Source organism: Macrotis lagotis, chromosome 6 (genome assembly GCF_037893015.1).
Source record: "Macrotis lagotis isolate mMagLag1 chromosome 6, bilby.v1.9.chrom.fasta, whole genome shotgun sequence".
NCBI classification, from domain to species: Eukaryota; Metazoa; Chordata; class Mammalia; order Peramelemorphia; family Peramelidae; genus Macrotis; species Macrotis lagotis.
The window spans coordinates 68,624,501-68,633,720 of NC_133663.1; the positions used below are offsets into that span (position 1 = coordinate 68,624,501).

General features: G+C 42.9%; 1 protein-coding gene across 3 annotated transcripts in view; it reads right to left on the reverse strand.

The window, feature by feature from the left end:
• Nucleotides 1–7,498, reverse strand: part of TTLL4 (tubulin tyrosine ligase like 4) — a 49,513-nt gene extending 42,015 nt beyond the window's left edge. Inside the window, exons 1-2 of one of the 3 annotated variants that reach the window (XM_074191345.1) lie at nucleotides 6,466–7,159; nucleotides 5,822–5,896 (exon numbers count right to left, since the gene is read on the reverse strand). The gene's annotated coding sequence lies outside the window, so the exon portion shown is untranslated. Of the gene's footprint in view, nucleotides 1–5,821; nucleotides 7,160–7,380 lie in introns of those variants that run through there. The other 2 variants (XM_074191343.1, XM_074191344.1) reach the window with 2 other exon arrangements.
• Nucleotides 7,499–9,220: the final 1,722 nt, after the last annotated feature.

The following is a 9,220-nucleotide window of genomic DNA, read 5'->3' on the forward strand; positions in this document are numbered from 1 at the left end:
ATGTAAGCTCAATATAAAGAAAATCTTCCCCTATGCAAAAATAGAGTGAGCTGACCCTTTGTCTCCTTTAGTCCCGCTAGACTAGCTACATATTGGGTTATAGGGCCCCAAGGTCCTTTTCAGTTCTGACATTGTGACTGGCCACAGATCTTAGAGAAACTATAGAAACACCATGTAACCTAAACCAATGCTTCTTGACATCTACATCTGTTAAAAAAACACTGCCTAGTCGAGTTGAAAAAGCAGTTGGTGCAAGAGAGGGCAAGGTTGGAATTGCATCTTCAGTCTCAAAATTTGATTATCTTGAGTTATCAAGGCAGAATCTCAATTCTCTATGAGAGGAGGCAGAAGATCATAGAATCTTCTTCTGGGAGTGCTACAGGAAGTCATGGAGTGTCAGTTCACAGGCATCTTGGTGACTACCTGAGATACCTTAGATAGAAGATCTTTCATCTGCTGCAATTGTGCCCAAAAAAGGACTTCAAAGAACTAGGCAGGGTGGAAAGGGAGGGAGGGATATGCTCAGTGGGAAAAGTATGGAGGGAAGAAAGAGGCCCACCTTCATCTTGATCAGGATTAATACCTAGTGGTCACACCCTCATATTTACTAATTGAAGCAACAGTAGAAAATACACATACAGATGATTCCTGGTAACCAGATACCTAGAAACTGTGCTTTCACTGATTCCAGATGTTAGTACTTCCTCAGAAGGTAGCATTTTGTCTCAGGCTTCTTTCCAGAGACTTTAACATGGAATTCTACGGCTGTACTTCCAGAACTACTACTGCAAGGATAGCCACTGTGGCCCCATGTAGCTTCAGAACAAAGTAAAATTATTTTGTCACATCAGCCCAGGCCAAATTATCAGGGTAAGGACCGAGTCAGGAAGAAAGGAAAGCAGTGCCCTCCAAACTTCTTTGATCATATACCCCAATTGCTAAAATTTTTTTGAAGATACAATCCCAAATATGTACATGTATGTATTTATAAATCATATACACATATTTTTGTACATCATCAAACACAAAAAAATTGACATTTTACATGTGCAAGATAAATATATTTTTTGAAATTGAAACTCGAGGCAAAAAAAAAGAGCCATTGTGGTTTATTGAGTAGAGGAATGACATGCTCAGAGTTGAGTTTTTGGAAACTCATTTTAGTAAAGTGTGGGGAAGATAACTAGAGGTTGACTTGAGCCAGGCTACCCAATCAGAGGTCAATTGGTCAGAAGAGATGGGGTAGGGATGGGGAAGAGGGGCTGAGGCGAATGCTGCGGCTCCTAGGGATGTTCTGACTGTTCTGAGGTCTCACCCCAAGTTTACAAGGAGAGAGTGGGGAAGTCCTGGAAATTAAGGCCAGGTCCACTGGAGAGTTCCCTCTCCCATGAGCTGGTTGGCTTGCTCCTCCACTCTGGTACCTTACAAAGCAAAGCCCTCTGAAACATGGCTACTGAGTTGACTGCCCCTTCCTGAACTCGAAACTGTCAAACAGCCCTCCACCTCCCACTTCCACACTTTTGAGGACCATGTCCCAGGTTTGGAATCTATTCTTCTCATCTCCTCCACTTGGAATCTCTTTAAAGGTTCACTTATCTATTCCCTCCAATGGAAATATTTTCTGATCCCTTTGGTTGTTAAATTTTTCTCTCTCCAATTGTCTTTATTCCCTCAGTTGAATGTAAGCACCTGAGAACAGGAACCCAATACATGGCAAGCACTTACCAAATGTTTAATGTACTGGATTGGCCAAAGTGAGATGTATAAATGAAAGAAAATGTTAGGTGGTGCAGTGAATACAGCACCAATCCTGGAGTCAGGAGGGCTAGAGCTTGAGCTCGAATCTGGCCTCAGACACATGATACTTAACTTAGCTGTGTGACTTTGAGCAAGTCACTTAATCCCCATTGCCTTACAAATATCCCCTCCCGGCCAAAAAAATGAAAGAAAATGTCAGGGACCCAGGGATGAGAAGATAAAAGGACAGGTGCAAAAACAAGATAAAGGCAGTGGGATTTCTTCAGAAGCTAGACCTCTTCACACTCACCATTTTTTCTGCTGCAAGGCAAAAAAGACACCTTCCTAATTAACTACCTCTGGGTCCCTTTACCTCCTATTCTCTCTCTCTCTCTGCATTCTCCTTTTCTGAAAACATATTCACTCTTACAGCATTTGTATTTTTAGCCTTGACCTCTTCCACAGTTCTATGCTTATATTCCAAAAGATCCACTTGAATGTCCTACCAAGTCAAACACAGCCTGTTTAAATTCATCCTCCATCATCTTCCCATCTTTACTTTCCTTTTTGTCAGCCACCCAGTCTCAGATTTAACTTCTCCCTCTCTTTAGCCTCCATATTAAATTCACCATATCTTATGTTTTTATGATCTATCCCTTTCTTTCCATTCTCACTGACACAATTCTAATTGTAATTGTTTGTTGTCAAAGGAGACCATGACATCAGGGAGATGGTATCATGACATGAACAAAAAGTGGATTTGAGTGGGGGGGGGGGTGCCATGCTAAGTCTCCAGCCTCTCTCTCCTCTGGAGCTATCTTGGGTTCAGTGGCCAGATACGAATCAGGATGACTGGAGATAGTCCTGGATATGAAGCAATTGGGGTTAAGTGACTTGCCCAAGGTTACAGAACTAGTCAGTGTCTAGCGAATGAGGTCACATTTGAACTCAGGTCCTCCTGATTTGCTCTACCCACTGCTCTACCAACTAGCTGTCCCAATGATCCTAGTTAAGGCACTTACAACTTCACAAATAGATTTCTGCAACACCCCCTACATGATCTCGTCATCTTTAATCTATCCTATACATCAAATCTAGATTGATCTTCCTAAAATGCCACTTACATCATCCTCCTGCTAAAAAAAATTTTTAATAGCTCACCAATGCCCACAGAAGAAAACCCAAGTACCTTAGTTTGCCATTCATGGTTTTCCACAATCTGATCCTAAACCACATTCTCAAACTTAATTCCCACTTCCCCAACACAGCCTGGCCTATATATTATTAAATATCAACCATATGCAGGATACTGTGTTAGGTATCGGAATATGCACAAAATTTAGACAAAATACAAGCATCCTCTTAGACATTCTGATCTAAGAGAAGGCTATGACACAAACAAATATAACATAAAATAAAGTATAATACCTAGGCCTGAAGGGCCTAGAGAAAATTAGAAAGCAAGAAGGTACCACCTTATTTGAGTTTTAAAGGCTAACCAAACATTCAACAAGTAGAGGAAGAAACATTTTAGGCAACATGTACTAATGGCAAAGGAATGGAGACAAAACATCAGACTTTTTAATTCTGAACTTTACTTTGTAGGCAATGGGGAAATATTGAAGGCTTCTTAGCAGAATAGTGACAAAAACCCGAGGGGGTATCCCAACTAGGGAATGGCTAAGTAAGTTATGATCTATAAATGAGAAGGAATCTTAACTATTTTGTGAGAAATGAAGAAGAGGATCCATTTAGAGAAACTTGAGAAAATCTGCAGGAAGTGTTGCAAAGTAAAGTGAACAAACCAGAAGAACCTTCTGCCTCATATTCAGACATTAACAGTGCTATTGTCAAAACAAACAACTTTAGCTTAGGAGCTCTGACTGGTGTAATGACCAACAATGGTTCCAGTTGACTAGTGAAGACATATGCTATCCAACTCCAGAAAGAAAGGTCAAGGAGTGAAGAAGAAGGTACAGTGACACTGGGAAGAGAAAGGAGACAGAAAAAAATACCATGTAGGCAGATTCAACAGGACTTGATAACTGGACTGGATAAGAGCTAACAAAGGAAAAAAAAAAAAGCCCAGAAAAACACCAAGGTTTCAAACATAGATGAACAAAAGGTGGGGCCATGAAAGGGAAGTTAGGAAGAGTAGGTTTAGGAGAAAAATAATAAACTCGTTTTTGGACACACTTCTGAAAATTCCTATGCTCATAGTCAGCCATCTTCTCTCCCCCTCAATACCTACTCATTCTTGAAGGTCCTACTTAAATTGCTTCTTCTTCCAGTCTTTCCTAAGCTGGATCCTTCCATGATCTCTGAACTTAAGAGGCCTTATTGCCTAAACCATTCATTTACCTTTTTTTTTTTTAGATTTTTCAAAGCAATGGGGTTAAGTGGCTTGCCCAAGGCCACACAGCTAGGTAATTATTAAGTGTCTGAGGTCGGATTTGAATGCAGGTACTCCTGACTCCAAGGCCAGTGCTCTATCCACTGCGCCACCTAGCCGCCCCTCATTTACCATTTTTTTCACCTGATGTGTTATACAGTCAAACTTTCCCATTTATAGCCAGTCCTAATTTACTGCCTTTTATATACAACCACCCTATAGATTAGCTATCCCTACTATAGGACCCAGTGACCACAGAAATTCCCTTTCTCTCTCTATTATGGATTAAACTTGAGGTTTCCCTCCTCTCAAACGTCTTTTTATTTTAACCTCAAGCTATTCAAGAAGGAAGCCTTAAATGGGACATCAGCTGTCATAAGGGGAGGGAAAACTTCAGAGGTTGTTCCCAACACAACTACCACATCCAATGTCTCAGCACTAATATCAGACAAGCGTCTCCAGTCCCAGGCCCATCTCCTGCTCATCACATGCAGCAGGAGGGGAAAGCACTGTCCTGGGAGGTGGGAGATTTAGTTTAAGGCCTGGCTTGGACACAAGCTACTTCTGTGATTCTGGACAAATCACTGGATCTTCCTAGATTTTTGTTTTCTCGCCTATGCTCTTCCTATGCTTGCCTATGCTTCTTTCATGAAGTCTTTCCTAAGCTGGAGCCTGCCATGATCTCTGAACTTGAGAGGATTTAATGCCTATACCATTCACTTACCACTTTTCACCTCATGTGTTATACAGTCAAATTTTCCCATTTATAGACAGACCCTCTCAGGTTCCAGGACATATCTCCACACTTCAACCTTCTAGAAGGAAATGTTCATGGCAGTCTAAGTCTGCTCTTCATTTCTACTCCTCACTCTAGATACTCATCTCTTTTTTTTCCTCCTTTCCCAGGCTTTTCTCTCCACTGTCTGGCAGGAAGAAGGGAAAAGTTCTCCACTCCTACTACAGAGAGTGGGAGGAAATGTGTTTTTGTCAACTTAAAGTTGGATTTTTTCATAGAAACAAATGGCAATTAGGATTGACAGCAAGTACTAGTAAAACACTCTCCTCTGATATGCCAACACTCTCATGGACATCAGAACTCTGCACAGACCAAATATTCAATCGATATGTTGATTAGAGGATAATAAAGGAGGATTACATGTAAGATGATGAATGAAATTAATATCTGGAGGGCAAAATAAGCTTTGGGAATCTAATATTATATATATTATATATATAATAACCATGTTAATATGTAATATTATAATAATAACAATAAGCATGTTAAAATCCCAAGTCTTCAGCTAGAACCTTTACATGTTACTTATGGGGTCATAGAGAGTGCAAAGTCCTGAAAATTACTCAAATTTCCTCTATGAATCAAAGTGAGGGCTCAGCAGCCTAAAACAGTACTTAGTGCAGTTTCGTTACACAACCAGTCTCTAGGGGCCAGGACCAGCTTAGCTGGGACAAGATATTTTTTTCTAGAGAGCAATTACCCACTGATTAAATCATTCTTCTACATTATTGGAGAGTATGGCTCTTGGGATCTGATGTTTCCTTTCTTTATTGTCTAGATATTTTTGTAGGTCACCAGGGGAATTCTGGACACAAAAATAAAATGAAAAAAAATGTATAATCCACAAGGTCTCTGAAAAATATTGAGTATTTATAATCAAGACAGAATTGACTTACCTGAAGACGATGAGAGTCAAATGGAGGGAAAAAAATGAAGTTCTACTTTTATGTGAGAGAATTCCCAGGGTTCTCCTTTAATTAGAAAATACATGTAGTAAAAAAAAAAATTCAATTAGCTTCTAGAAGCCCAAATGGAAAGGTGAGTCAGGAGCATCAGGAGAAAATATACTATCTTTGATTCTCAAATGAGTCATCGAATCTGGAAAAAGGGAATAAAACTAAGGCACCAGAGCTATAAGGGATTGGAAATCCTATTATTGAAAAGGAAACAATGAAAGTTAGATATCAAAAGGTGAGCTGCTTTTCTGTAACTAACCATAAACTACCTTAAGATTTAGATGGCCTCTCCCTAGTCTCATCCCTGACTCCTAGCCCTTGTCTGGAACTTAAAGAAGTTGAGGGCAAACAATAGGCATGGGGGGGGGGGCGGTATTTGTCAAGTCTTATAAGTCATATCAAGAAGAGAAAGCAAAAGTTCAAAATCATAGAGAAAACCCTTAACTCAGTATTATGCTATCTGACCAAAACAGTTGATCATGACTACCAGAAACTTCCAAGATCATGACCCAGAGGAAAATGAAAATCTTTAGTAGATGAGCCTACTCTCTTTGTTCCCCTTCAGTAAATAAATGAATACTTACATAATGGTCAGACATATCTATATCTTAGGAGTTCTGAAGAGGGAGGAGGTCTTCCCTTAGAAAGGAAGGATAGGGGGCGCAGTCCTGGAGTCAGGAGTACCTGGGTTCAAATGACACTTAATCATGACCTAGCTGTGCGGCCTTGGGCAAGCCACCTAACCCTGTTTGCCTTGCAAAAACCTTAAAAAAAAAAAAAGGAAGGATAGTTTAAAACATCGCCAATTCTCAAATACAGAGGACAGGAGCCAGGTGAATAATTCCAAAAGACCCAGATAGTCACACCCCACTCCACTAATTGAGAAACATCTTTAAGTCTAGTCTAACTCCTGTGAGATTTGTAAGTCACTTCTCCTACTAGCAAACAGCAGTCTGCGGGCTTGTGCGCGTACTGGCACGCGTGCCAAGCGCCCGGCGGCTCGCCGTCCCTGCCCTGCCCGGCGCCTGGAGATTCCGTTGGTCCTCGCGGGCCCGGGCCCGGGGGCGGCCCTCAGGCGCCCATCCCCGCGGGGAGGCCCCGGGCCGGCCAGGGCTTGCTGTCCTGGGGCGGCTGCACCGCGAGGGCGGCCGGCGGAAGGGGAAAAGTGAATCCAAGGGCCGGGGTGGTCGGCGGGAAGAAAGAGATTCAATTCAATTCAATAAAAGGCGGGCTGAGCCGAAGCGACGGGCCCAGCCCTGGCGGTCGGGGCGGCTGGGTGGGCCCCAGGCTCCGGGATCCCGGCTCCGGCGGGGCGCGGGGGGAAGGGCGGGGAGGCGGCCGCTAGGGGGCGGGGCGGGCCGGGAGCGAGGCGGGCGCTGCGGGTCGGGACTGGCGGGAACCGGAGCGGGGGGCCCCGAGAGGGGGCGCGGGGGGCGGAGAGCGGGGCGGAGGGCGGCCGGTCCCGGCGCGGCCCTCGCCGCCGCGCCCGCCTCACTCACCCTGCCGGCCCCGTCACGTCCCGGCGTCGGGGCCCGGTTCCGCGCCGCTCCTCCCTGGCCTGCCGGGCGGGCGGCCTCGGCGCCCTTAGCAACCACGCAGCGCCGCGCGCCCCGCGCTCGCCGGCGCCGCCGGCCACGTACCACGTGCGCGCCCCCGACAGATGGACGTGAAGACCGGCGAACGCGGGACCGAGGCGGGGGAAAGCGAATTCGGAAGAAGGGCGGGCGAGGGGATGATGTGCGCGTGCGCGGAGCCCATCCCCCGCCTTCCCAGAGGCCACGCGGGGTGACTTTGGAGAGCTGTGCTCTGGGAATTGTAGTCCGGCGACTTGAGAGCAGTGACCCTACAAAGACCATAGTACAGAAACTCTGAGGGCTTCCCAAAAGTTCGAATGGCTATATAGTGCATATAATGATACATTTATTCTAAGTTATATTTATAATTTGTAACTTTTATATTGTTTATTATACACAACAATGTAGAATATACTATTATATACTTTTCCCTGTATATATTAATATACTTTATTATATTTTATAATATCCTATATTATATACTTTTATAAGGGCACTGAGGTAGTGGTAGAGCACCAGTCCTGGAATCAGGAAAACGTTTCTTCCTGAGTTCAAGCAGTAGCTGTGCGACTCTGGCAGAGTCATTTAACTCTGCTTGCCTTCATTTCCTCATCTGTAAAAATAAGCTGGAGAAGGAAAAGGTTAAACCATTCCGGTGCTTTTATCAAGAAAACCACAAATGAGATCACAGAATCAGATGGAACTGAAATGCCTGAATACTAACAAATATACTTATATAATGATATTACATTTAAATACATAATTGTTATATTGTTATATAATTTAGTTATATCATGTTTAATAACATTTATATTTTATACATAAGTTCATTATGGAGTATACTACACATACTTATATGTATAATAAATACAGTGTTTGGCCAGCCTTGAAGTCCTATCTAAATGCTATTGTGGTAACATAATTATGTTAAAGTGCTTCTTTGAGTACCAGTTTCTGGAAAGACTTTTGAGGTTCACACTATGAACTCAAAGTATGAAAAAACTTACCTAGCCCTCCAGCACTCACTGGTAGGTGCAGTTACAACCAATCCGCTCTGAATTTGAACCTTAGGAGACATTGACTTCCTGGTTCCTAAACAACCGGGATAGACTGACCTTCTGACCAGATAGGAGTTATGGAGCAAGGGCAAGGAGTCTTAACCTGGGGCTCCAGTATTTGCTTTTGAAAAGATTTTCATTACTATTCCAATAGAATGTTGAAATTTCAGGTATTTTAAAACATTGTCCTTAGAAGGGGTCCATAAGCTTCACCAGACTGCCAAAGGTCTGGGAACTGGGAAAAAAGGTCTCTTCCTAAGATACAGCTGGAGAAGTGATGGGACTAAACAAGGTGGGGGGGGGGGGGATCAAGTAATACAATGAATCTCAAAGAGAGGATCTGGGAGAATTAGACAGGGTCACTACAGAAACCCAAGTAGACCAAAAATGGTCACCTGCAACCATGGAAACCTTACATCACTGTTCCCTTCAAATCTACTTTCTTACAAGCTCTTTTCTCCAAACAATTCTCTTAAAAATATTTACAACAGGTTTTTTTTTAGAAGTCATTACCAGTTATTTCACTTGCTCCAGTCAGTGATAGCAATCACTACAGTAACGCCTTCTACTAATCCTCTCCCAAACACATACCACCCACTCTAGAGACAGCTAGGTCATAATTATTTGTGTTAGTTGATTGTATTTTTTGAGAAACCAGAGAGAGAAAAATATGAACTCAGGAAAACTTAAGAAAATTCATTGAAGAA